We start from the raw sequence: 27,242 nt of genomic DNA on the forward strand, positions 1-27,242 counted from the left end.
TTATAAGGATGTCATCTAACCCAGTCTATTTACAGGGAATATATAGGACCAAAAAATTATTAAATGGCTTTTCAAAGACATAGAACATAGTAGTGATAGAACTAAAAGCAGAATCTATCATTTTTCCCTTTGCATTGTAAAGTACATTTCACCTACCCTACCAGTTGTCCAAATATAAAGACTCAGAACCTTCCAGCTTGTGATACTAGCTTATTAGTTCTGTAAGATTTTTCTAATGGGGGTATATTTATAACTTTTTGGTGAGCACATATAAAGAATAACTTCATATATATATACATATATATATACACACTTAAATTTTTGATTTTATAAGCATGAAAATATATACATTTAAAATAAATGTCTTCTGAAGTCCTATCCCTTTATAGCAAAGGTGATAATATAATAATTATTTTTATTTTTTTTAAATCAAATGTTACATATTTTATAAAAAGAGAGAACTTAATTAAAGCAACATAAATCAACTCTGGCTAATTTAAACAGAAAATGGCTTCAATAAAGGATATTGGATGGCACATAGAATTTTGCTAAGAGAGCTGAAGAACCAGAACTGAAGGCTACACACGTACAAAAGTTGTCAGAAGTTACATGACAGAACTGATCCATGAAGATATTGTTGCTCCTCTATTGAAGATTAGATATAGTGCAACTGATAGAGTCAGCATGACATACCTGAAACCTTGTTGCAAAGGAACCTGAGAGAGTATATGTCCTCCACACTGAAAGATGGACATATGTAGCAGGGAATTCCTGAAATATTGAAAGTAGGTCTGGCTTTCCCATGGAAATGGTAGTTTGAAATGGAGATAATAGTTTATCCCCTTACTAGAGAGAGGATGTAGAAACCATGAGGGTATTAGTGGACTCACAAAAGCTGACTTGTATAGAAAGTTCTAGAGAGGGAACAAATTGCACTATGGACTCTTGTGAGGGACAGGTGAAAACATGGCACTCAAACCTCATGGTAGATTCAGAAAAGCCTTCTGAAAAACAGAATATCTTGAAGGTTAAAAATACCTACATATTTTCTTGGTATACCTAAGTTACAATGTTAGTAAATAAAAGAAGTCAGACCAACATATAAAGCAAGTTACAGATTTAACAATATGTTGATCTGTATGATAATAATAGGAACAACAGAGACAAATGTGACATTATATAAAGACATAATTTTTGTACTCCTTACATTTTTAGAGAGATAGCCAAGAGACTGCAGGGAGAAAGCCAAAGAGGCAGCCAAAGTGGGAAAGACCCTGTTATTCCCTTCCAGTCGTATGAAAAGAAACCATCCAAAAAAAAACCGCCATGTTTACCCCTCATTCTAATACTGGGTCTTCAGAAAATAGAGCCCTCATTAGAAATTGAACTTTGAAGAGGACAGGAGTGAATAAGAATGGAGAGATAGATGTGTTTATCCCAGTATTTCTTTCTTTTTTTTTTTTTTTTTTTTGCGGTACGCAGGCCTCTAACTGTTGTGGCCTCTCCTGTTGTGGAGCACAGGCTCTGGACGCGTAGGCTCCAGACGCGCAGGCTCCAGACGCGCAGGCTCAGCGGCCATGGCTCATGGGCCCAGCTGCTCCGCGACATGTGGGATCTTCCCGGACTGGGGCACGAACCCGTGTCCCCTGCATCGGCAGGCGGACTCTCAACCACTGCGCCACCAGGGGAGCCCCTATCCCAGTATTTCTTAAGTGAAATATGTATAAGATATACATAAACTAAGGTAATTTAATGAGGACCTTTCAGGGGAAGTGCAAGCTCCACTGCCTTTTCTTATATAGTTACTGCTCAATGCACATATTAAATAATTATATGCTTAGAAGCGTGTTACTAGTTTCTATATTTTAAGATGCCTGAAAATACATATTAACTAATGTATATCTTTTATGCACAATAAAATTGCAATACTGACCAAAACAAAACAAATATCTAGTAAAATATAGTATTTGCTCAATACTTAGTAATCATAAAAATATCATATGGGATTCCAGAATGGATATTTTTAATGCAATTAAAACTGGTTAGCTAAAGAATAATTTTGGAAACAGATGTGAATTTGAAATTAGGTAGAGATTTGAAGCGATAAACGCACACTTCTGGAGTTAAATTAGCTATGAGAAAATCTGAATATTGAATATAGATAAATGTAAAAACTTTTCTTAGGAAATAAAAGTATAATTTACAGAGTGGAAAAATAAAATTAGGTAAGAAAACATGTTTAAAAATAATTTTAGGGGCCTCCCTGGTGGCGCAAGTGGTTGAGAGTCCGCCTGCCGATGCAGGGGATACGGGTTCGTGCCCCGGTCTGGGAGGATCCCATATGCCGCGGAGCGGCTGGGCCCGTGAGCCATGGCCGCTGGGCCTGCGCATCCGGAGCCTGTGCTCCGCAACGGGGGAGGCCACAACAGTGAGAGGCCCGCATACCGCAAAAAGAAAAAAAAAAAAAAAAAAAAAAAAAAAAAAAAAAATAATTTTAGATTTTATACTTAAACTAGAAATTTTAAAAAGTAATTAAATACAATGAAGTTGTAGAAGTATTTTTTTCCTAGTATTTTCACATGTAGTCTTGTTTAGTTGATTACCAAGCAGAAGTGAACACAGGTATGTCCTTATTCCAAAGACTGAAAGTAACTTCAATAATTTAATCAAAGTGTCCACTCAGAATTTATATAAAGGTGTTCAGTGAGCTTTAGATTCTATTATAGCAAAAATTATGTAAGATGAAAAAACAAGGTCACATCATTGTGGAAGAGACAGTGACATTATTCACAAAGGAAACACAGGAGGTTAAAAGTATACCAAGAAAATGGGTTACAATAATTTAGAAATTTTAGGTAAGAAAAGGGTAAGAAAATGTGTGTTTATATTTAGTCAAAACACTACTGGAGAAAAAAATAAACAATACAGATGAGGCCTTATTTTTTTCATTTGTGAAACTTGATAAAAACCAAACAACCCTGAGGAAAACAAAAGAAGATACTGAATAGGAAATGATATGAAGCAAATCTTTAAAATTGAAAATGGAAGATAGTTCCCCAATTGATATTAACTAGAAAAAGGACAAACAAATCTATTGGAAAAAATGAATAATGAATATACAATTAACAGAAAATAATATGAACTTCCAATAAAAATTATGAAAATATTGAATATTTACTAATTCAAAATTTATCAAAGTCATACAAATTACACCAACATTAAAATGTAACTACTTGCCCATGAGAGAGGCAAAGATATCTAGTGGAAGAAGTTCTAACACATTAGGGCCTTGTGGGAGGGCAATTTGTCAGCATAAATCAGAATATAAAGAGCACGTACTACTCTTAAATACAGAAATTCCAATAATTATCACTTTTTCTTTATTAGTTACTTAATAATTACTGATCTCTTACCCAGAAAATATTATTTCTTTAAGATTTATATATTAAAGGATGAAAATTGGGAGATCTTTATATGTGATCAATTCCACAGGATTAAAAAAACATAATTCCACTATTACTAATAAAAGCTTTTATAAAGGGCAATATTTCCAGTTCTTATCAATTTTAATTTAGTATGGTTTTATTTTTCATAGTGTCATATTTATATACTTTTACATAAAAGTGTTTTTAAATAACAAAATCCAAAATAGGTTAAGTGGCACATAGATGTTTGATGGGCTTGAATTTTAAAAATAAAGCAAAAATAAATTTGAATATCAAAATTTAAAATAATGGATGATTAGCAAATAAAATTAAACACAAAATATTACATACAATGTTTAATTAGAATATAACCCTTAATTAAGATTTGGCATCATAATAAAATTTTTAAAAATATTACATAATGTTATAAAATAAAGAACTGTAAACTGACATTCTGAATTTAGACTTGTGTACATAATTACTCAGCATTATCCTATATGTGGGAAACTGAGGAAAACTGAAATCAGATATTCAGATTACTTAGCAGAAACATTTTTGATGTGTTCTTTTTTGTTGCTTTCCATAGATATAAGACAATAGTTGCATTCAGTTAACTAAGTTAAGTGGAGGTGAGTTTATTGACTGTGTGTCAAAAACATAAAATAAAAAAAATTTTTTTTGAATGTCAAATGGTCTTTCATTTCTCCTCCTTGAGATTCATGTCTCTATTCTTTCTCTATCTTTCATGTCTACTGTTCTTTCAACCCCTTTGGAGTAGAGCCAGACATGGCATCTACAGTGTGAATATGCCTGCTATATTGCTGTTTGATCTTCTTCCCTTGATGTGTCAGTTTCTTTGTGGGCTGCTTACTTGTCAAACCATTTTTATTCTTCAAAACTTTATACATAATTTTAAAATAAGCTTTGCAGATCTCAGGGCACTTGATGAATTTTTCACAAGTTAATCACAATTACATAGCATAAACACTGCTGCTTATGTGTTTAACACTGTAAGGAGAAGCATGTATTTACTAAACTGCAACCAATTAGATACAAATACTCAAATTGTAGGTTAAAGAAGGGTGTTTGTGCTTCTCTTTGAATTAGTAAAATAAGTAGATTTAGGAAGCTAGCTCAACAAAATGTATCCAGTATTTGTAAGCATCAAAATGGAGGATGTATTTTTTGCTAAAAAAACAAATCAATGCACATTATTTAATGATTATTACACTAAGATATAAAAATCTTAATTCTCACGTTATCCAACAGTTGGGTAGTCGTGATTCTTTTTTACCTAGGAGAAAATGCATTCCTCATCCTTATTTAAGTCACTTCCTATTAAAAGGAAGATACTCTCTAGTCAGGTACATTTTATAAAACTTGGCACTCATCACATGGGAAAAAATGTCCTTTATCTCTGTGTCTCATACAACCTTAGACATGAAATAATTGTCAAGAAAAGCAATACCTGTTGTGTCATGGAGCTTAAGTCATTCACCTCAAAGTTTCTATAGGTTACAATGAAAATATACTAATCTATGGGAAGAGATCCATTTTAAAAAGTGTACTCAGCAGATTATTAATAATGTTACTCTTGAGAAACTACATAGGGAATGACAAGGTCATCCTAGTATTAAAAAAAATTCTACAAGGTGGACCAAAATCTATCTTTACCAAGCCCAGAAAAGGTCAGACAAAAGAGAATTTAAGTAAACTGTACACTTTTATAAGATGTTGTTAAGGTCAACTCAAGTTAATACTTTTTAGTCCTAGAGAGGTAATAGAGAGAAAGGGCAGACATGATCAGGAAAGATGAAGAAAAAAATAAATATATTTATCATAAACCAGGGAACAGTTATTTTTTCTCAGATATATTCACCATTGAGATTTCAAGCACATTTTGCCAGAAATCTTAGGTTGTTAAAATTATACCAAAACAACAAGAAGAATGAGTAGCAGATTTGCAAATTAACTTCTCTAAAACTATGAGAGATTTGTAATCCCAAAATACTACTCACGAGAAAGGGCTGTCAAACTTACTGAAGGAGTATGAAGACAAAGAGAAGATGCATGCAACTCTAATTCTCAGAAATAATTACAGTAGAAGACAGTTGTCTAAACTGATAGTTCATGAGGGACAAAACCAAAAATCAGCAGTGTCTTATTTGCAGTAATTGGAGTGGCATCTGAGGCTGGTGGCAGAAGTTCCTCTGAATTCCACAGAAGAAAAGAAGAGCTGGATTTGAACAGGGAAGTGTGCAAAATATCTTTCCAGAAAACTGTCATTCAGAGAGGAGGCATGGAAAGGGTATTAATTTATGGGCAAACTGCTGCTTTCTATTATATAGAAACAAGATAAAAAACAACTATCTATCCCCACAGAGTCCACACTCCCTCAACTACACACAGACACACAGACACACACAGACACACACACATACCAGAAATATATGAAACTTCATGGACAATTGGTAGATATTCTCTTTGGCTCCAGAGATAGGTATAGCCCCTCTTGGAAATAAGTAAAGGGATACTTCTTTTTTATCTATACTCCTTACCTTTTTTTCTCTTTTTTTTTTAAATGAGATATAGTTGATTTACAATATTATATAAATTTCAGGTGTACAACATAGTGATTCACAATTTTTAAAAGTTTTACTCCATTTATAGTTATAAAATATTGGTTATATTCCCTGTGCTGTACAGTATATCCTTGTGGCTTATTTACTTTATACACAGTAGTTTGTAAACACTTAGTCCCCTATCCCAGCCTGCCCTTCCCCCATTTCCTCTCCCAACTAGTAACCACTAGTTTGTTCTCTACAACTGTGAGTCTGTTTCTTTTGTGTTATATTCACTGTTGTTGCAAATGGCAAAATTTCATTCTTTTTATGGCTGAGTAGTATTCCATTGCATATATACCACGTTTTTTTAGTCCGTTCATCTGTTGATGGACACTGAAACTGCTTCCATGTCTTGGCTATTGTAGATAATACTGCTATGAACACTGGGTATATGTATCTTTTCAAATTAGTATTTTCATTTTCTTCAGATATACACTCAGGAGCAGAATTGCTGGATCAGTTGGTAGTCCCACTTTTAGTTTTTGAGAAAGCTCCATACTGTTTTCCACAGTGGCTGTACCAATTTACATTTGCCACCAGCAGTGTGCAAGGTTCCCTTTTTTCCACATCCTCACCAATATTTATTTTTGGCTTTTTTGATGATAATAATTCTGACAGGTGTGAGGTGACATCTCATTGTGGTGTGCATTTCGCTGATGATTGTTGAGCAGCTTTTCATGTGCTGTTAGCTAACTGCATGTCTTCTTTGGAAAAATGTCTATCCAGGCCTGCTGATTTTTTAATTGAGTTGTTTGTTTTTTTGGAATTGAGTTGTATGAGCTGTTTATATATTTTGGACATTAACCCCTTTTCAGTTATATCATTTTCAAATATTTTCTCCCATTCAATATGTTGTCCTTTCATTTTGTCAATGGTTTCCTTTGCTGTGCAAAAGCTTTTAAGTTTCATTAGGTCCAATTTATTTATTTTTGCTTTTATTTCCTTGTGAGACTGATCCCCCCAAAAATATTGCTACAATTTATGTCAGTGTTCTGCCTTTGTTTTCTTCTAGGAGTTCTATGGTTTCCAATCTTACATTTAGGTCATCAGTCAGTTTTGAGTTTATTTTTGTATATGGTGTGAGAAATTATTCTAATTTCATTCTTTTACATGTAGCTGTCCAGTTTTTCCAACAGCACTCATTGAAGAGACTGTATTTTCTCAATTGTATATTGTTGCCTCCTTTTGTCATAGATTAATTAACTACACATGAGTGGGTTTATTTCTGGGCTCTCTATTCTGTTTAATGAGCAATATATCTGTTTGTGTACTATTTGCCATACTGATTTGATTACTGTAGCTTTGTAGTATAATGTGAAGTCAAAGAGTGTGATACCTCCAGCTCTGTGCTTTCTTATCAAGATTGTTTTAGATATTTGAGTTCTTTCATGTTCCTATACAAATTTTAAAATTATTTGTTCTAGCTCTGTGAAAAGCGTCACTGTTAGTTTGATAGGGACTGCACTGAATCTGTAGATTGCCTTGGGTAGTATGGTCATTTGAACAATATTAATTTTCCAATCCATGAACATGGTATATCTGTCCTATTGGTATCCTCTTCAATTTTTTTCATCAGTGTCATAGTTTTCTGAGTATAGGTTTTTTTTATCACCTTAGGTAGATTTCTTACCTAGGTATTTTATTCTTTTTGATATGATTGTAAATGGAATTGTTTCCTTAATGTCTGTTTCTGATAGTTTATTGTTAGTGTATAGAAATGCAAAAGATTTCTGTATATTAATTTTGTATCCTTCAACTTTACTGAACACATTTATGATATCTAGTAATTTTTCCATGGCTTCTTTAGGATTTTCTACATATAATATTATGTCATCTGCAAACAGTGAGTTTTAATTCTTCCTTTCCAATTTGGATTCCTTGCATTTCTTTTTCTTGTCTGATTGCTATGGCTAGGACTTCCAATACTATGTTGAATAAAAGTGGCAAGATAGGGCATCCTTGGAAAGTTCCTGATCTTAGAGGAAATGCTTTTAGCTTTTAACCATTGAGTATGATGTTAGCTGTGGGTTTATCATATATGGCCTTCATTATGTTGAGGTATATTCCATCTATACTCACTTTCTGGAGAGTTATTTTATCATAAATGGATGTTGAATTGTGTCAAAAGCTTTTTCTGCATCTACTGAGATGATCATGTGGTTTTTATTCTTCTATTTGTTAATGTGGTGTATCACATTGATTGATTTTCTGATATTGAAACATCCTTGTGTCCCAGGGAAAAATCCCACTTGCTCATGGTGTGTTATTCTTTTAATGCATTTTTGGACTCAGTTTGTTAATATTTTGTTGAGGATTTTTGCATATATGTTCATGAGTGATATTGGCCTGTAATTTTCTTTTTTTATGTGTGATATATTTGTCTGTTTTGGGTATCAGGGTGATGCTATCCTCATAGAATGAGTTCAGAAGCATTCCTTCCTTTGAAATTTTCTGGAATAGTTTGAGAAGGATAGGTGTTAATTAGGCTCTAAATATTTGGTATAATTCACCCATGAAGCCATCTGTTCCAGGACTCTGTTTCTTGTGTTTTTCTTTGTTTTGTTCTGATTCAATTTCATTACTGGTAACTGGACTATTCACATTTTCTATTTCTTCCTGGTTTAGTCTTGAGAAATTGTACATTTCTACGAATTTGTCCATTTCTTCTAGGTTCTCCATTTTATTGGCATATAGTTGTTTGTAGGAATCTCAGGATCCTTTGTATTTCTGTTGTATTGGTTGTAATTTCTCCATTTTCATTTATGATTTTATTGATTTTGCCCCTTTTTTTTCTTGATGAGTCTGGCTAAAGGTTTATCAATTTTATTTATCTTTTCAAAGACCCAGGTCTTAATTTCATTGATCTTTTCTATTGTTTTTTTGTTTGTTTGTTTCTATTTCATTTGTTTCTGCTCTGATCTTTATGGTTCCTTTCCTTCTACTAACTTTGGATTTTGTTTGTCCTTCTCTTTTAGTTCCTTTAGGTATAAGGCTAGACTGTTTATTTCAGATTTTTCTTGTTTCCTAACATAAGCTTGTATCATTATAAATTTCCTTCTTAGACTTGCTTTTGCTGCATCCCATAGATTTTTGTTTTGGATTATTTTGTTTTCACTTTCATTTGTCTCAAGGTATTTTTAAATTTCTTTTTTGACTTGTTCAGTAACAAATTGGTTGTTTTGTAGCATATTATTTATCCTCCACGTGTTTGGGTTTTTATGCAGTTTTTTTTTTTTTCTTGTAGTTGATTTCTAGTCTCATAGCATTGTGGTCAGAAAAGATGCTTGAAGTAATTTCAATCTTCTTAAATTTACCGTGGCTTTTTTTTTTTCTTTTGTGGCCTAACACATGATCAATCCTAGAGAATGTTCCATGTGCACTTGAAAAGAATGTGCTGCTTCTGGATGAAATATTCAATATACATCTATTAAGTTTTTCTAGTCTAATGTGTCATTTAAGGTCAGTGTTTCCTTATTGATTTCATGTCTTGATGATCTGCTCATTGATGTAAGTGGAGTGTTAGAGTCCCTTACTATTATTTAGTGTCAGTTTCTCCTTTTATGTCTGTTCATATTTCCTTTATGTATTTAGGTGGTCCTATGTTGGGCACATATATATTTATGATGGTTATATCTTCTTGGATTGATCCCTTCATTATTATGCAATATCCTTCTTTGCCCCTTGTAACAGTCTTTGTTTTAAAGTCTATTTTGTTTGATATAAGTATTTCTACCCTGGCTTTCTTTTGATTTCTAGTTGAATGGAATACCTTTTTCTATTCCCTCACTTTCAGTCTGTGTGTGTCTTTAGATGTGAAGTGAGTCTCTTGTAGGCAGCATATATATATATGGATCTTGCTTGTGTATCCATTCAGCCACTCTGTGTCTTTTGATTGGAATACTTAGTCCATTTACATCTAAAGTAATTATTGATATTTATGCACTTATTGCCATTTTGTTAATTGTTTTTAGGTTGTTTCTGTAGGTCTTTTTTCCCCTTTCTTCATCTTTTACTCTCTTCCCTTTTGATTTGATGACTATCTTTAGTGTTATGTTTGAATTCCTTTCTTTCTTTTGTGTGTGCTGTTTATTATAGAGTTTTTGTTTGTGGTTACCTTGAAGTTTATATATAGAAACATAGAAATATATCTATATCTATATGGATATAGATATGATTATATTTTACATCTAATTGTTTTGTGTATCCCTTAACTGCTTATTGTGTATAGAGATGATTTTACTACTTTTGTCTTTTTACCTTCCTTCTAGCTTTGTACATGCTTGATTTACTACCTTTACTGTATATTTGCCTTTACTGATGAGTTTCTTCCCTTCATAATTTTCAGGTTTCTAGTTGTGGTCTTTTCTTTTTCACCTAGAGAAGTCCCTTTACCATTTCTCATAAAACTGGCTTGGTGGTGCTGAACTCTTCATTTACTTGTCTGTAAAACTTTTGATCTCTCCATCAAATCTGAATAAGAGCCTTGCCAGGTAGAGTATTCTTGGTTGTAGGTTTTTCCCTTTTATCACTCTAAATGTATTGTGCCATTCCCTTCTGGCCTGCAGAGTTTCTGCTGAAAAGTTGGTTGATGGTCTTATGGGGGTTCTCTTATATATAACTTGTTTCTTTTCTCTTAATGCTTTTAATATTCTCTCTTTATCTTTAATTTTTTTCATTTTACTTATAGCATGTCTTGGTGTGTTCCTCTTTGGGTTAATCCTGTTTGGGACTCTGTGCTTTCTGGACTTGGATGTTTCTTTTTCCAGGTTAGGGAAGTTTTCAGCTATTATGTATTCAAATATGTTCTGTGCTCCTTTCTCTCTTCCTTCTCCTTCTGGAACCCTATAATGCAAATGTAATATGCTTTATGTTGTCCCAGAGCTCTCTTAAACTGTTCTCATTTCTTTTTATTCTTTTTTCTCTTCAGTGGCAGTGATTTCCACTACTCTGTCTTCCATCTCACTAATCTGTTCTTCTGTATCATTTAGTCTACTGTTGATACCTTCTAGTGTATTTTTCATTTCAGTTATTGTATTCTTCATCTCTGTTTGGTTTTTCTTTATATTTCTTAATTCTTTGTAAAAAACAAAAATTTCTAACTTCTTGCTCTGTTCATCCATTCTTCTCCCAAGGTTTTCATCATGATCATTACCTTGAAATCTCCCTTGGGTAGATTGGCTATCTCTACTTCACTTAGTTCTTTTGTGGGGGGGTGGGGGGTTGTTTATCTTGTTCCTTCATTTGGAACATGTTCCTCTGTCACTTCATTTTGCCTAATTTGCTGTTTTTATTTCTTCATGTCTGGTTTCCTGACCTTGGAGAAGTGACCCTTTGTAGGAGACATCTTATGTGCCCCACAGCACACTCCCCTCGGTCACTAGAGCTATAAGTTCTAGGCATGCCCCCAATGTAGACTGCTTGGATCCTTCTGTTGTGGTGAACTGACTACTGTGGGTGGTTTGGTAGGCTAGATGGGCCTCTGCTCAAGTTGGTTTGTTGCCAGGCCTTGCACTATGCAGAGTCTGCTAGCTGCTGCTTGGCAGGGCTGGGTCATGAAGCAGTTCACTGCAGAACCCCAGTGGGCCTCAGGGATAGTGCTGGCTCACTGGTGGGTGGAGTTGGGGTCCAAGAGATCCTGGTGATGGTGTCCACCCACCAGTGGGTGAAGCCAGGTCCTGACTCTAGTACTGGCCCACTGGCAGGCAAAGGCAGGACCTGGTGTCTGGCTGCAGGGCCCATGGGTCCCAGAGCTAGCGTTGGACCACTGGTGATTGTGGACAGTTCTGACAGAGCTGGCTGCAAGTTCAAGATATTCAAAAGCCTGATGTAGGCAGGGTGAGGGCCCAGCCAGTCCCAGGGCTGTTGCTGGCCTGCTGATGGATGGGCTGGGTTTGCAGGCTGTGGGCCTGTGGTTTTCCTGGGGCTGATATCCACCTACTCGTGGGTGAGGATGGTCCTGATGTTATGGCAGGTTCACTGGTGGGAGGACTGGCAATTCTGGAGCTGGTGCCTTCCACTTTGGGGTGGATCTTGTTCCAGGGGTCTCTGGCTGCAGGGCCCTGGGGTCCCAGATCTAGTGCCTGAGCACTGGTTGGTAGGGCCTTGTCCTGGACTCTCTGATGGACAACATTATTTCTGGTTGGCTGTGGGCTCAGGGAGCCTTCAGGCAGTCTGTCTAGTGGTGGGTGGATCTGTGTCCTTGCCCAGTTAGTTGCTTGGCCTGAGGCATTCCAATACTGGTGTCTAAGGGCTGGTGAGTGTGGGTGGGGCTGCGTCCTGAGGTTAATACACTAGAGGGAAGATTCCAAAATGGTGCTTGCCAGCACCAGAGCTCCCCACAATGGCTTCCACCAGTGTCTTTGTCCCCAAAATGAGCTCCAATTGCCTCCTGCCTCTCTAGGAGAATATAAAAGCTCAGTAGGTATGTTGGGCCCTTTCAAATTACTGCTTCTGTCCTGGGTCCCAGAGCATGTGAGATTTTGTGTGTGCCCTTTAAGAGTGGAATCTCTATTTCTCACAGCCCTCTGGCCTTCAAAAATTAAGCCATGCTGGCCTTCAAACCAAATGTTCTGGTTCTTGTCTTCCCAGTGCAGGACCCCCAGGCTGGAGAGTTCAGTGTGGACCCCAACCCCTTGCTCCTTGGGGAGAACCTCTGTAATTGTAATTATTCTCCTGTTTTGGGGTTGCTCACCTGGGGGTATGGGTCTGACTCTACTGCAGTTCTGCCCCTCTTACCTGTCTTATTGTGTTTTTTTATTTATATCTTTAGTTGTACATGACCTCTTCTGGTAGGGTCTTGCCTTTTTCATTGATAAGTATTCTGTAAATTGTAATTTTCGTGTGCCCATGAGACAAGGTGAGCTCAGCATCTTTCTACTCCACCATTTTGCCTAATGTAATGGATGTGCCTATATTCTCTCCTTATATGATCTCATCTAGTCATATAGATTTTAATACTGTCTGTATTCTGATGATACCTAATTTGTATTTCTAGACCTTATCTTTCTCTGGAACTATATTTTATATCCAAATGTTTGGTTCACCCTTGGCAGTCTGAAAGGTATCTCACGTGTAACAAGTCTAAAACCAAGCTCTTAATTCCCCCATTGTAAAATTTTGTTCTCTCTAGCCTTTTTCTTATCAATAAATAGCTATTCACCTTTTCCATTTATTTAGAACAAAACTTTTGGAAACATCCTGAACTTCTCCCTTTACCTCATCTTCATTTCATCATTAAGGTCTGCAATCTCTACCTTAATATAGTATCCAGAATTCAATTTCTTCTCACTACTTACAGTATAAAAACCTCATCCCAGACAATCTTTATAACTCACATGAAATCTTGTAATTTTAATGTTTCTGTTTTTCCTTTCTTGCTTCTTGAAGTATTTTCCACCATTGATACTGAAAAACTTTTGAAAATATAAGTTAAATCATGTCATCCCTATTCTTTAAACCCTCCCATGGCTTTTCTTCTAATTAATAATAAAACATAAATTTCCTACTTTGACTTATCAGTCCCTACATAATTTTTCTCATTGTTAACTATATGCCTTCATCTTCTAATATCCTCCATTTTGCTAACACTTATCCAGCTAAAGTTCTTTTCTTACTATTCAAACTGTTATGCATGTTTCATTTAAGTAATTTTTCATGTAATTGCTTTCCTTCCTGTAATACCTTTCTCACAGATATTCACAGGACTTAATTCTTCAGAAAATGCCATCAATACTCTCCAAACATACAATAAACTTCTTCTCTAAAAACCTCTTCAGAAATATCAACAGCACTCTTCACTTTCTAGTTCCTTACTGTGATGTATTTTCCTTAATACAACTAAAACTATCTCATATATATTATATATAAATGCTTATGTTTTATTGCTTTTCTTCTCTCACTAGAGTATAAGGTCCAAGAAAATATTTTGTCTTTTCTGTTTCTTGGTTTTATGTATCACCAGTTTCTACAACAATACATAATTGAGTCAGTCTCTCTCTTTCTCTTTTTCTCTCTCTCCCCTCCCACCCCCTCTCTCCCTCCTTCTTCCTTTGTTCCTCCCTCTGTCTCTCTTTCTCCACATATCATGAGCTTCAGAGTTAGGTCTCTTGGAGTTTAATACTCATTTTCTGACATAGTTATTTTGGGATTTTTAATATTCTATGCTATTATTTTCATACAACCTGAATATACTGAAATATATATTTCATAAACTTTATACGTATTATATAATCAATCTTAGTAATTTTAGTATTTAAATTAATTATTTTGCTTAATCTTGATAAAAATAAATGATGATTTGCAAATTTAACATTTCTAGTAGTTCATATATTTTTAGTGATATGATTTTTATGTGTTAAATCCATGATGGTTATATATTCACTGATGATTGTAACTTTTATTACCACAAAATAACAATATTTATTCCATTTAATGATTTTCCACTTAATTCTATTTTACCTGGTATTAATATTAGCATTCATTATTTTTGCCTTCACTAGTATATTTAATATATTCAACACATAATGCCATAACCATGAATTAAAGTTGATGCTAACTCATAAAATAATGGTTATTGCAGAAAAAAAATTGTTGTCATTATGAAGCTTAAACTCAATGGAAAATTCCCACTATCCATTTACTTTTCTTTAGGTACCTAATAAATATTTAAAGCTTATTTTTGAAAAAGTCAATACATGAACATATTAGAAGAGTTCAAAAATTTCAAGTTTGACTTATATTTCTTAGAGAAACCAATTTTACCTGTTTTGTATGTATGTATTCTTGTAAACATAATCTATAATTATACAAGTCCTTACATATACATATTCCTTTGTTCATTTTACCCAAACAGTAGCATCCTGCTTTCTTTTCCCTACTTAATACCTTGTAGTCATTCTACATATAAGCTGCCATCTTTTTATAACAGTTTATGTTAAGTTGACCATTTAAATTTTGATGTATCACAAAGCTCTACATTTTCCTCCCCCTCCCCAACATTTTATATTTTTGATGTAATAATTTTTATCTCTATATTTTGTGTATCCATTAACAAATTATTATAGAGTTATTTTTATTACTTTTATCTTTTAACCTTCATACAAGCTTTGTAAGTGATTTACCTACCACCTTTACAACATTAAATCATTCTGATTTTTACCAAATATTTACTTTTACAAGTGAGATTTACACTTTCATATGTTTTCCTGCTACTAATTAATGCCCTTTTATTTCAGCTTAAAGAAGTCCTTTTAACATTTCTTGTAAGGCCAGTCTAGTGCTAATGAGCTCCACTAGCTTTTGCTTGTCTGGAAAACTCTTTCTCTCTCCTTCAACTCTGAAGGACAGCTTTTCCAGTAGAGTATTTTTGTTTGGTAGTTCTTTCCTTCAACACTTTGATGCTTTCTTTTTAAGAGCTGACTAGTATTTTATTGCCTAGATATACCAAATCAACCAATCCTTAATTCATGAACAGTCATGTGTCCAGTCTTTTGCAATTATAAACTACTACAGTGGATGGCCTGGTAGGCTTGGTGGGCCTCTGGTCAAGTTGGTTGGTTGCCAGGCCCTGCCTTGTGCAGAGAATACCAGCTGCTGTTTGGCAGGGCTGGGTCATGAAGCAGTTCACTGCAGAACCCCAGGGGGCCTTGGGGATAGTGCCAGCTCACTGGTGGGTGGAGTTGGGGTCCAGGAGATACTGGGGATGATGTCAACCCACCAGCGGATGAAGGCAGGTCCTGGGACTGAACATCTTTTTTTTTTTTTTACCAGATATTCATTTGTAATTATTTATTTATTTATTTATTTATTTATTTTTGGCTGTATTGGGTCTTCGTTTCTGTGTGAGGGCTTTCTCCAGTTGCAGCAAGCGGGGGCCACTCTTCATCGTGGTGTGTGGGCCTTTCACTATTGTGGCCTCTCTTGTTGTGGAGCACAGGTTCCAGATGCACAGGCTCAGTAGTTGTGGCTCATGGGCCCAGTTGCTCCGTGGCATGTGGGATCTTCCCAGACCAGGGCTCGAACCCATGTCCCCTGAATCAGCAGGCAGATTCTCAACCACTGCGCCTCCAGGGAAGCCCTGTACATCTTTTAATAAGCTTATTTTCCATTTGCATATCTTCTTTGTGATGTGTCTGTTCAAATCCTTTGCCCGTTTTAAAATTGGGTTCTTTCTTATATTACTGTTGAGTTTTAAGAGTTCTCTGCATATTTGGGATACAAGTCCTTAATCAGATATGCATTTTGCATTTTGCAAAGACTTTTCCCCTGTATTTTCACTCACTTAACAGTGTCTTTCACAGAGCCGAGGTCTTTGATCTTAATAAATTTCAACTTAATTTTTTCTTTAATGGATCATGTTTTGGTGTATCTAAAAACTCACTGCCAAACACATGTCAACTAGATTTTCCCCCATGTTATCTTCTAGAAGTTTTGTACTTTTACATTTTACATATGATCCATTTAGAGGTAATTTTTGTGAAATGTGTGAGGTCTGTGTCTAGATTCCTTTTTTTTTTTTCCTTCATATGGATGTCTAGTTGTTCCAACACTATTTGTTGAAAAGACTATCCTTTTCAATTGAATTGCCTTTGATCTTTTGTCATAGATCAGTTGACAAAATTGTATAAATCTATTTCTGGGCTTTCTATTCTGTTCCACTGATCTATGTGTCTATTCTTTTCCTAATATATGCTGTCTTTGTTACTGCAGCTTTGAGGATGGGTTGTATCATTCCAACTTCTTTGGTACTGTGTTGGCTATTTTGGGTCTTTTGCCTTTCCATATAAACTTTAGAATCAGTTTGTTGATATCTACATATAAACTTGCTGAAATTTTAATTGGGATTACATTGAACCTATAGATCTAGTTGAGTTGGGTAGAATTTACATCTATTGATATTGTCCTCCAATCCATGAATTCATAATATCCTTCCATTTATATCTTGCTAGATTTCCTTAATCAGAGTTTAGTAGTTTTCTACATATAGATCCTATACATATTTTAGATTCATACCTAAGTAGTATTTTTTGTAAATGGTATTGTTTTTAATTTCAAATTTCAATTATACATTGATGGTATTTATTAAAGCAATTGACTCATATATTAACCTTATATATTGTAATCTTGCTGTAATCACTTATTATAGTTTTTTTTTAACTCTGAGATTTTCTACATGAACAATTATGTTATCTGTGAACAAAGTCAGTTTTATTTCTTCCTTCCAAGTCTGTTTAACATTTATTTCCTTTTCTTATCATATTAGCTATTACCTCCAGTACAATGTTGAAAAGAGTAGTGAGGGGATATCTGTGCCTTAGCAGGAAAGATTCTACATTCTAAACATTAAATATGATGCTAGATGTAGGGTTTTTATAAATGTTCTTTATCAAGTTGAGGAAATTCACCCTTTATTCCTAGTTTTAGAGGGTTTTTTTCTTTTTTGAAGCATAGTTGATTTAGAATATTGTGCTAGTTTCAGGTGTAAGCAAAGTGATTCAGTTATGTATGTATATATATTTTTCAGATTATTTTCCATTATAAGTTATTATAAGATATTGAATATAATTCCCTGTGTTATACAGTAAATCCTTGTTGCTTATCTATTTTATGTATGGTATTTTTTTTCTGTTTATTTCATACACTAATTTATCATACCTCACCTCCCCTTTGTTAACCATAAGTTTGTTTTCTATGTCTTTACGTTTCTATTTTGTATATAGATTATTTTGTGTTATTTTTAAAATTCCATATATAACTGATATTATATTTGTCTTTCTGTCTTACTTCACTTACACACACAAACACACACACACACCACATCTTGTTAAGCCAGTCTTCTGTTGATGGGCACTTGGGTTGCTGTCATGTCTTGGCTATTGTAAATAGTGCTGCTATGAACATTGCAGTGTATATATCTTTTTGAATTAGAGTTTTTGTTTTTTTCTGGATATATACCCAGGACTGAGATTGCTGGATCATATGGTAGCTCTATTTTTAGTTTTATAAGGAACTTCCATACTGTTTTCCATAGTGGCGGCACCAATTTACATTCCCACCAACAGTATAGAAGGGACCCCTTTTCTCCACACCATCTCTAGCATTTATTATTTGTAGGCTTTTTGATGATAACCATACTGACTAGTGTGAGGTGCTACCTCATTATGGTTTTTATTTGCAGTTCTCTAATAATTAGCTATGTTGAACATCTATTCATGTGCCTGTTGACCATCTGTATGTCTTCTTTGAGAAAATGTCTATTTAGGTCTTCTGCCCATTTTTTGATTGGGTTTTTGTTTTTTCAGTATTGTTGTATGAGCTGTTTGTATATTTTGGATATTAACCCCTTTTCAGTTGCATCATTTGCAAATATTTTCTCCCATTCCATAGGTTGTCTTTTCATTTTGTTGATGGTTTCTTTTGCTGTGAAAAAGCATTTAAGTTGAAAGGTCCCATTTGTTTATTTTTGCTCTTATTTATTTTGCTTTGGGAGACTAATCTAAGAAGATATTGCTAAGATTTATGTTCAAGAATGTTATGCCTATGTTCTCTTCTGGGAGTTTTATAATCTCATATCTTATATTTAGGACTTTAAACCATTTTGAGTTTATTTTTATATATGGTGTGTGGGAGTTCTAATTTCATTGATTTACATGTAGCTGCCCAGCTTTTCCAACATCACTTTTGAAGAGATTGTATTTTCTCCATTGAATATTCTTGCCTCATTTATCATAGATTAATTGACCATAGTTTTATGGGAATATTTCTGGGCTCTCTATCTGTTCCATTAATTTATATGTCTGTTTTTGTGCCAGTACCATGCTGTTTTGATTACTGTAGCTTTGTAGTATGGTCCGAAGTCTGGGAGGGTTATGCATCCAGCTTTGTTCTTTTTCCTCAGGATTGCTTTGAAATTCTAGGCCTTCTGCAGTTGTGTATAAATTTGAGAATTATTCTAATTCTGTGAAAAATGTGGCAGATATTTTGATAGGAATTGCAATAAATCTATAGATTGCTTTGGGTAGTATGGCCATTTTAACAATATTAATTCTTTCTGTCCAAGAGCATGGGGTATCTTTTATTTCTTTGAATCATCTTCAGTTTCCTTTTTCTATGTTTTATAGTTTTCACTGTATGGACCTTTGACCTCCTTGGTTAAGTTTATTCCCAGGGGTTTCTTTTCTTTCCTTTTCTTTATTTTACTTTCTGTTTCTGGTATTTCATTATTAGTGTTAGGAAATGCAACAGATTTCTGAATATTAATCCTGTATCCTTCTACCTTGCTAAATTCATTCATTAGTTCTAATAGTTTTTGTGTGGAGACTTTAGGAGTTTCTATGTAAATTATCATGTCATCTGCAAATAGTGATAGTTTCATCTCTTCCCTTCCAAACTGGATACTTTTTATTTGTTTTTCTTGTCTGATTTCTGTGGCTAGGACTACCAATACTATGTTGAATAGAAGTGGTGAGAATTCACACTCTTGTCTTGCTCCTGAATTTAGTGGGAAGGGTTTCAGCTTTCCACTGCTAGGTATTATGTGGCTGTTGGTTTGTTGTAAATGGCTTTTATTATGTTGAGATGTCTTCCCTCTATACTCACTTTGTTGAGAGCTTTTATCACAAAGGATGTTAAATTTTGTTAAATGCTTCTTCTTTGTCAATTGAGATAATCATGTGTCTTTTGTCTTTCCTCTTGTTTATATGGTTTATCACATTGATTTTTGTATGTTAAACCATCCTTGTGACACTGGAATGAATCAAACTTTATCATGGTGTATGATTTTTATGTATTATTGGATTAAGTTTGATAATATTTTGTTGAAGATTTTTGCATCTATATGCATTAAAGATACTGGCCTGGATTTTTCTTTTTTGTAGTGTCTTTGACTGGTTTTGTTATTAGGATGATGGTGGTTTCATAGAATGCATTTCGGCATGTTCTCTCATTTTCTATTCTTTTTTTTTGTTGTTTGGTAGAATTCCCCAGTGAAGCCATCTTGTCCTGGAATTTTGTTTGGAGGGATTTATTTTGTTTTGGTTTGGTTTTTGTTGTTGTTGTTGTTGTTGCTTTAATTACACATTCTATTTCACTTCTGTTGATTGGACTGTTCAGATTACCTGATTTTTCTTCACTCAGCTTTGGCAGGCTATATGTTTCTGGAAACATGTCCATTTCATCTAGGTTGTCCAATTTTTTGACATAGAACTGTTAATAGTATTCTCATGTGATTTTTTGTATTTCTGTGGTATAGATTGTTGTTATTTCTTCTCTTTCATTCCTTATTTTGTTTATTAGGGTCCTCTCTTTTCTTCTTGGTGAGTCTGGCTAGAGGTTTGTTGATTTTGCCTATTTTTTCAAAATCCAGATCTTGGTTTTATTGATCTTTTCTACTGTAATTTTAAGCTGTATTTTATTCACTTCCTCCCTTTATTATTTCATTCTTTATTATTTCATTCTTTCTGCCAACTTTAGATTTTGTTTGTTTTTTCCTAATTATTTTAGGTTGTAGGTTAGGTTGTTTGAGATTTTTCTTGTTTCTTAAGGAAGGTCTGTATCACTATGAACTTCACTCAATGAACTGCTCTTGCTGCATCTCAAAGATTTTGTAATATTGCCGTTTTCTTTTTCATTTGTCTCAAAGTATAATATTTTCTGATTTCTTTTATTTTTTCATTGACCATTGGTTTTGGGGTAGCATTGTTGTCTACTCTCCAAGTGTTTGTTTGTTCCACATTTTTTTCTATCTGTGGTTGATTTCTAGTTTTGTACCATTGTGGTCTGGATAGTTGCTTGAAAAAATTTCTATCTTCTTAGATTTGTTGAGGCTTGTTTAGTGTCCTTGTATATGGTCTATCCTAGAGTACATTCCATACACTCTTGAAGAGAATGTGTATACTTTTTTTTAATATAGTATCGTGTAGATTTCAATTAAGTCCAGCTGGTCAGTTGAGCCACTTAAGACTTCTGCTGTCTTACTGACTTTTTGCCTGGATGATCTATCCATTGATGTTTGTGGGGTCTTAAAGTCTCCTACTATTGTATTGTTGTCAATTTCCCCCTTTATGCCTGTTAGTACTTGTTTTATATATCTAGGTTTTCCTATATTGAATAGACATACATTAATAAGCATAATATCCTCTTCCTGTATTGATCTCTTTATCTTTATATAATGTCTTTCTTTTTTTTTTTTTTTTTTTGCGGTGTGTGGGCCTCTCACTGTTGTGGCCTCTCCCATTGCAGAGCACAGGCTCCGGACGCACAGGCCCAGCGGCCATGGCTCACGGGCCCAGCCGCTCCGCGGCATGTGGGATCCTCCCAGACCGGGGCACGAACCCGTTTCCCCTGCATCGGCAGGCAGACTCTCAACCACTGCGCCACCAGGGAAGCCCTGTTTTTCTTTTTTTAATGGATATTGTTTTAAAGTTTATTTTGACTGATATGAATATTCCTACCCCACTTTCTTGTCATTTCCATTTGCATAAAGTATCTTTTCTCATCCCCTCAGTTTCAGTCTGTGTCTTTCACTCTGAAATGAGTCTCTTGTAGACAACATGTTGTACATTGTTTTTCTTTAATTATTTCCTTGCTTTTTATTATTTTTATTATTATTTATTTATTTATTGGCTGCTTGGCATGTGAGATCTTACTTCCCTGACCACAGATTGAAGCCATGTCCCCTGCATTGGAAGCAAGAAGTCTTAACCACTGGACTGCTAGGGAAGTCCCAGTTACTTTTTTAAATCCAATCTGTAACTCTATGTCTTTTGATGGGAATGTTTTAGTCCATCGACGTTTAAAGTAATTATTGATAGGTATGTACTTATTGCCATTTTATTTCTTGTCTTCCAGTTGTTTTTATAGTTCTTTGTTTATTTTTTATTGTGTTTTTCCTTTTGTCATTTGATGATTTTCTTTTGTAGTATGCTTGAGTTACTTTCTGTTTGGTTTTTGGAATCTATTACAAGTTTTTGATTTGTGGTTACCATGGAGTTCAAGTATGTTGACCTATAACTATATCTACTTACTTTAAACTAACAGTCATTCAAGTTTAAACACATTCTATAAGATTTACTTTTGGGAGTTCCCTGGCGGTCCAGTGGTTAAGACTCTGTGCTTCCACTGCAGGGGGCATGTGTTCAATCCCTGGTTGGGGAAATAGGATTCTGCATGCCATGCTGCATGGCCAAAAAATAAAATAAAATAAAATAAAGATCTACTTTTTTATACATCCCTCCCTCACATTTTATGATTTTGACATCCTATTTTACTTCTTCATGCTTATCATTTTACTGTTAATTATAGTTATAATTGCTTTTATGATTATTTTTATTATTTTTAAATCTCAGTACTGGTTTATTTAGATGATCTTCAACTCCTTTACATATTTGCCTTTCCTATTGCGATTTTCCCTTCCTTTAGATTCTTGCTTCTTTTCTATTTACAGAAGACCCTTCAATATTTCTTTTAGGGTAAGTTTACTATTGCTGAATTATTTTAGTTTTTGCTCCTCTGAGAAATTTCTTTATCTCTTCCTATCCTAAATGACATTTTTGCTGGGTAGAGAATCCTAAACTACAGGGTTTTTTTTTCCCTTTCAGGACTTTTAATATATCATGCCATTCCCTTCTGGCCTTTAAAGTTTCTGCAGAGAAATCAGCTTATAGCCTTATGGAGGTTTCCTGGTAACTAACTCTTTGCTTTTCTCTTGCTTCCTCTAGAATCCTATCTTTGTCTTTAAATTTGTCACTTTAATTATGACATATCTAGGTGTGGTTCTGTTTGGGTTCACCTTGTTTTGGACCCTCTGTGTTTCCTGTACCTGGATATCTGTTTCCTTTAAGTTTGGGAAGTTTTCAACCATAATTTCTTCAAATACATTTTGATACCCTTGTTCCTCTCTTCTCCTTCTGGAACATATATTATGTGTAAGTTGGCATGCTTTATATTATCCTGTAGATATCATATGTTGCTTTCATTTCTTTTTTATTTGTCTTTCTGTCTGCTCTGTTGCTTGGGTATTTTCCATTAGCCTATCTTCCAGATCACTTTTTCATTTTTCTGTCATTTAGTCTGCTATTCATTTCTTCTACATTTGTTTTTATCTTGTCAATTGAATTGTCTATTTTTTATTTCTTCATCTTTATAGTTTCTAGTTCCTTGTTACAGTGATCTGCATCTCTATCAATAATCTTTCTTAATTCCTTTAGCATTTTTATTTTCTTCTTTTTGAACTTGGGGTCTGTTAGACTGGTGAGGTCTCTTGTTCTTTCAATTGGGAGTAGTTCCTCTGTTTTTCATTTTGCTTAACTTACTCTGTCTCTATGAATTTAGGAGAAACAGTTATCTAATGTGGTTGTAGAGGTGTTTTGAGGTTGGAGCCTCCCTTTGTAGACTCTGTGTGTTCAATATTTTTCATGTGAAGGCTGGTTTTGTTACGGGTGTCAGCGATGTCTTTTCTTGGAATGTGCTGGCTTTTATCCCCTTGATACGGGGTGTGATTGATGTTATTATATCTAGATCCTATGCTAAATATGAGGTGGAGCTTACTCTTTGCTCCATGGGTGTCACTGCCCTGTCAGGGGTGGGGTGTTATCCCCATTTGCTGGAGTAGAAGCCCAGAGGGTCAGGTTTGATCAGGTTCCATTGCCCTTGAGTATGTGCCCTGACCAAAGGAGATTACTGAAACAAGTGAGGCCAATGTGGTTACAGTGAAACTAAGCACCACCTGTGTATGCATCCCACATTCCATTCAGAAGCAGCCCAAGGTAACATACCTTTCTCTTTGTTTTCATCCTAGATCTAGTGAAAAGCTATGATGTGGAGTAGGCTGGGGTTGGGGGTCAAGGCATTGTTGATATAGGAGTTTAGGTGGCTGTGCTATTGCCTGAGATCTGTGCAGCCTCTGTGGCAGACTTCTCCCATACCTGCCTACCCCAGATCTAGCACTAAGCTGTGGTGTGGAGTGGGCAGAGCCAGGGCACTCTCCCTGGGAAGTGAATCACAGCATACTCTCACCCAGGGCCTGTCTTCTGGAGATTCAGTGCTTAGCTACTGTGCATTTTTAGTGCTGACTCCATTCAGATCACAGTCCAGCCCCTCCAGTCTATCTCTGTGTATCTAGACTGAGTTCTCTCCCAGGGTATGTCTAGCCAAGATTCAGTGCTTAGCCACTGCACTGCACTGCACCACACCTGTGGTGCCCCCTGGTGTGTGCTCTGATAATGTCCACCCAGCTAGACCCACCACCCATGTGTGTGCACTGACAGTGGTCTCCATGGCTCTGCCCCGATCACAACTCAGGTGCCCTGGTCTGTCTCTGCACAGTTAGAACAAATCTTTGCCCTGATTTCATGACAGGCTATGGTGTGGAGTGAGTCTGGGCCTTTAGATTAAGAAGCATGTTGAGGTGGCAACCGCCAGTGCAAGGTTTTCTTTGCCCGAATTGTCAGCAAGCCAGCACATGTGCACTCCTTGCAAGTAGAGTCTAGGCTTCTCCAGCCCTTCTTTCTCAGTTGATTTTCCAGCAGGCGAGGGTGTTTGTCTCATCCATGCAGGACACCAGGACTGGGATGCTCAGATTGTGAGTCAACCAGCTCTCTCTCCAGAGGGAGAGTCTGCCCCTGTGTAGACCTTCTCTTCCTCACAGATCCCTCCCTGGGGTGCAGGTTCCTGCTCAATGCCTTTTTCCCCTCATCCTACCCAGTTATGTGTAGTTCTTTCCTGTAGCTTCCATTGTATAGGAGATGTTCTGCCAGTTTCCAGTTAGTTTTCTGTGAGAATTGTTCCATGTGTAGATATATTTTTGATGTGTTTGTGGGGGATGTGAACTCCACATCCTCCTACTACACCATCTTTTTCTTTTTTTTAATTTATTTTTGGCTGTGTCAGGTCTTAGTTGTGGCATGCGGGCTCTTCATTGTGGTGCACAGGCTCCTTGTTGCAGTGCGCAGGCTTCTATCTGGTTGTGGCATGCAGGTTTTCTCTTCTCTAGTTGTGGCGTGCAGGATCCAGTGTGCGTGACCTCTGTAGTTGTGGTACACGGATTCCAGAGCATGTGGGCTCTGTAGTTAGCAACACACAGGCTCTAGTTGAGGCACATGAGCTCAGTAGTTGTGGCGCGTGGGCTTAGTTGCCACATGGCACATGGAATCTTAGTTCCTGACCAGGGATCGAACCCGCATCCTCTGCATTGTAAAGTGGATTCTTTGCCATTGGACCACCAGGGAAGTCCCCAACACCACCATCTTGATCCTCCTCTCCTCCATTTTCTTTGTTTTTAAACATATTATTTTATATTGCAGTAGAGTTGATTAACAATGTTATTAGTTTCAGGTGTACAGCAAAGTAATTCTACATATACATGTGTCTATTCTTTTTCAAATTCTTTCCCATTTAGGTTGTTACATAATGTTGAGCAGAGTTCCCTGTGCTCTACAGTAGCTCCTTGTTGCTTATCCATTTTAAATATAAAAGTGTGTACATGTCAATCCCAAACTTCCTAACTAACCCTCCCCCACCCCCACCCTTTTCCTCTGGTAACCATAAGTTCGTTCTCTAAGTCTGTGAGCCTATTTCTGTTTTGTAAATAACTTCATTTGTATCATTTTCTTAGATTCCACATATAAATGATATCATATGATATTTCTCATTCTCTGTCTGACATACTTCACTCAGTATGACAATCTCTATGTCCACCCATGTTTCTGCAAATGGCATTATTTCATTCATTTTAATAGCTGAGTAATATTCCATTGTATATATGTACCACAACACCACATCATCTTAATCCATTCCTCTGTCAATGGACATTTAGTTGCTACATTGCTACATTGTCTTGGTTATTGTAAACAGTGCTGCAATGAATATTGGGGTACATGTGTCTTTTCAAATTATGGTTTTCTCCAGATACATGCCCAGGAGTGGGACTGCAGGATCATATGGTAGCTTTATTTTTAGTTTTTAAGGAACTTCCATACTGTTCTCCACAGTGGCTGGACCAATTTACATTCCCACCAACAGTGTAGGAGGGTCCCTTTTCTCCACACCCTCTCCAGCATTTATTGTTTGTAGATTTTCTGATGATGCCCATTCTAACCAGTGTGAGGTGATACCTCATTGTAGTTTTGATTTGCATTTCTCTAATAATTACTAATGTTGAGCATCTTTTCATATTCCTCTTGGCCATCTGTATGTCTTCTTTGGAGAAATGTCTATTTAGGTCCTCTGCCCATTTTTGGATTGGGTTGTTTGTTTTTTTAATATTAAGCAGCATGAGCTGATTATATATTTTAGAGTTTAATCCTTTGTCCATTGATTCGTTTGCAAATATTTTCTCCCATTCTAAGGGTTGTCTTTTCATCTTGTTTATGGTTTCCTTTGTTGTGAAAAAGCTTTTAAGTTTCATAAGGCCCCATTTGTTTATTTTTGTTTTTATTTACTTTAGGAGGTGGGTCAAAAATGATCTTGCTGTGATTTATGTCAAAGAGTGTTCTTCCCATGTTTTCCTCTAAGAGTTTTATATTGTCTGGTCTTACATTTAGGTCTTTAATCCATTTTGAGTTTATTTTTGTGTATGGTGTTAGAGAGTGTTCTAATTTCATTCTTTTACATGTAGCTGTCCAGTTTTCCAGCACCACTTAGTGAACAGGCTGTCTTTTCTCCATTGTATATTCTTGTCTCCTTTATCAAAGATAAGGTGACCATATGTGAGTGGGTTTACCTCTGGGCTTTCTATGCTGTTCCATTGATCTTGATTTCTGTTTTTGTGCCAGTACCAAACTCTCTTGATTACTGTGGCTTTGTAGTATAGTCTGAAGTCAGGGAGCCTGATTCCTCCACCTCCGTTTTTTTCCCTCAAGATTCCTTTGACTATTTGGGGTCTTTTGTGTCTCCATACAAATTTTAAGATTTTTTGTTCTAGTTCTGTTAAAAAATGCCATTCGTAATTTTTAGGTATTGCATTGAATCTGTACATTGATTTGAGTAGTATAGTCATTTTCACAGTATTGATTCTTCCAATCCAAGAACATGGTATATCTCTCCATCTGTTTCTGTCATCTTTGATTTCTTTCATCAGTATCTTCTAGCTTTCTGAGTACAGGTATTTACCTCCTTAAGTAAGCTTATCCTTAGGTATTTTATTTTCTTGCAATGATGAATGGACTTGTTTCCTTAATTTCTCTTTCTAATCATTCAT

Source organism: Mesoplodon mirus, assembly GCF_964341445.2.
Source record: "Mesoplodon mirus genome assembly, chromosome: 3".
In the NCBI taxonomy this organism is placed as follows: Eukaryota; Metazoa; Chordata; class Mammalia; order Artiodactyla; family Ziphiidae; genus Mesoplodon; species Mesoplodon mirus.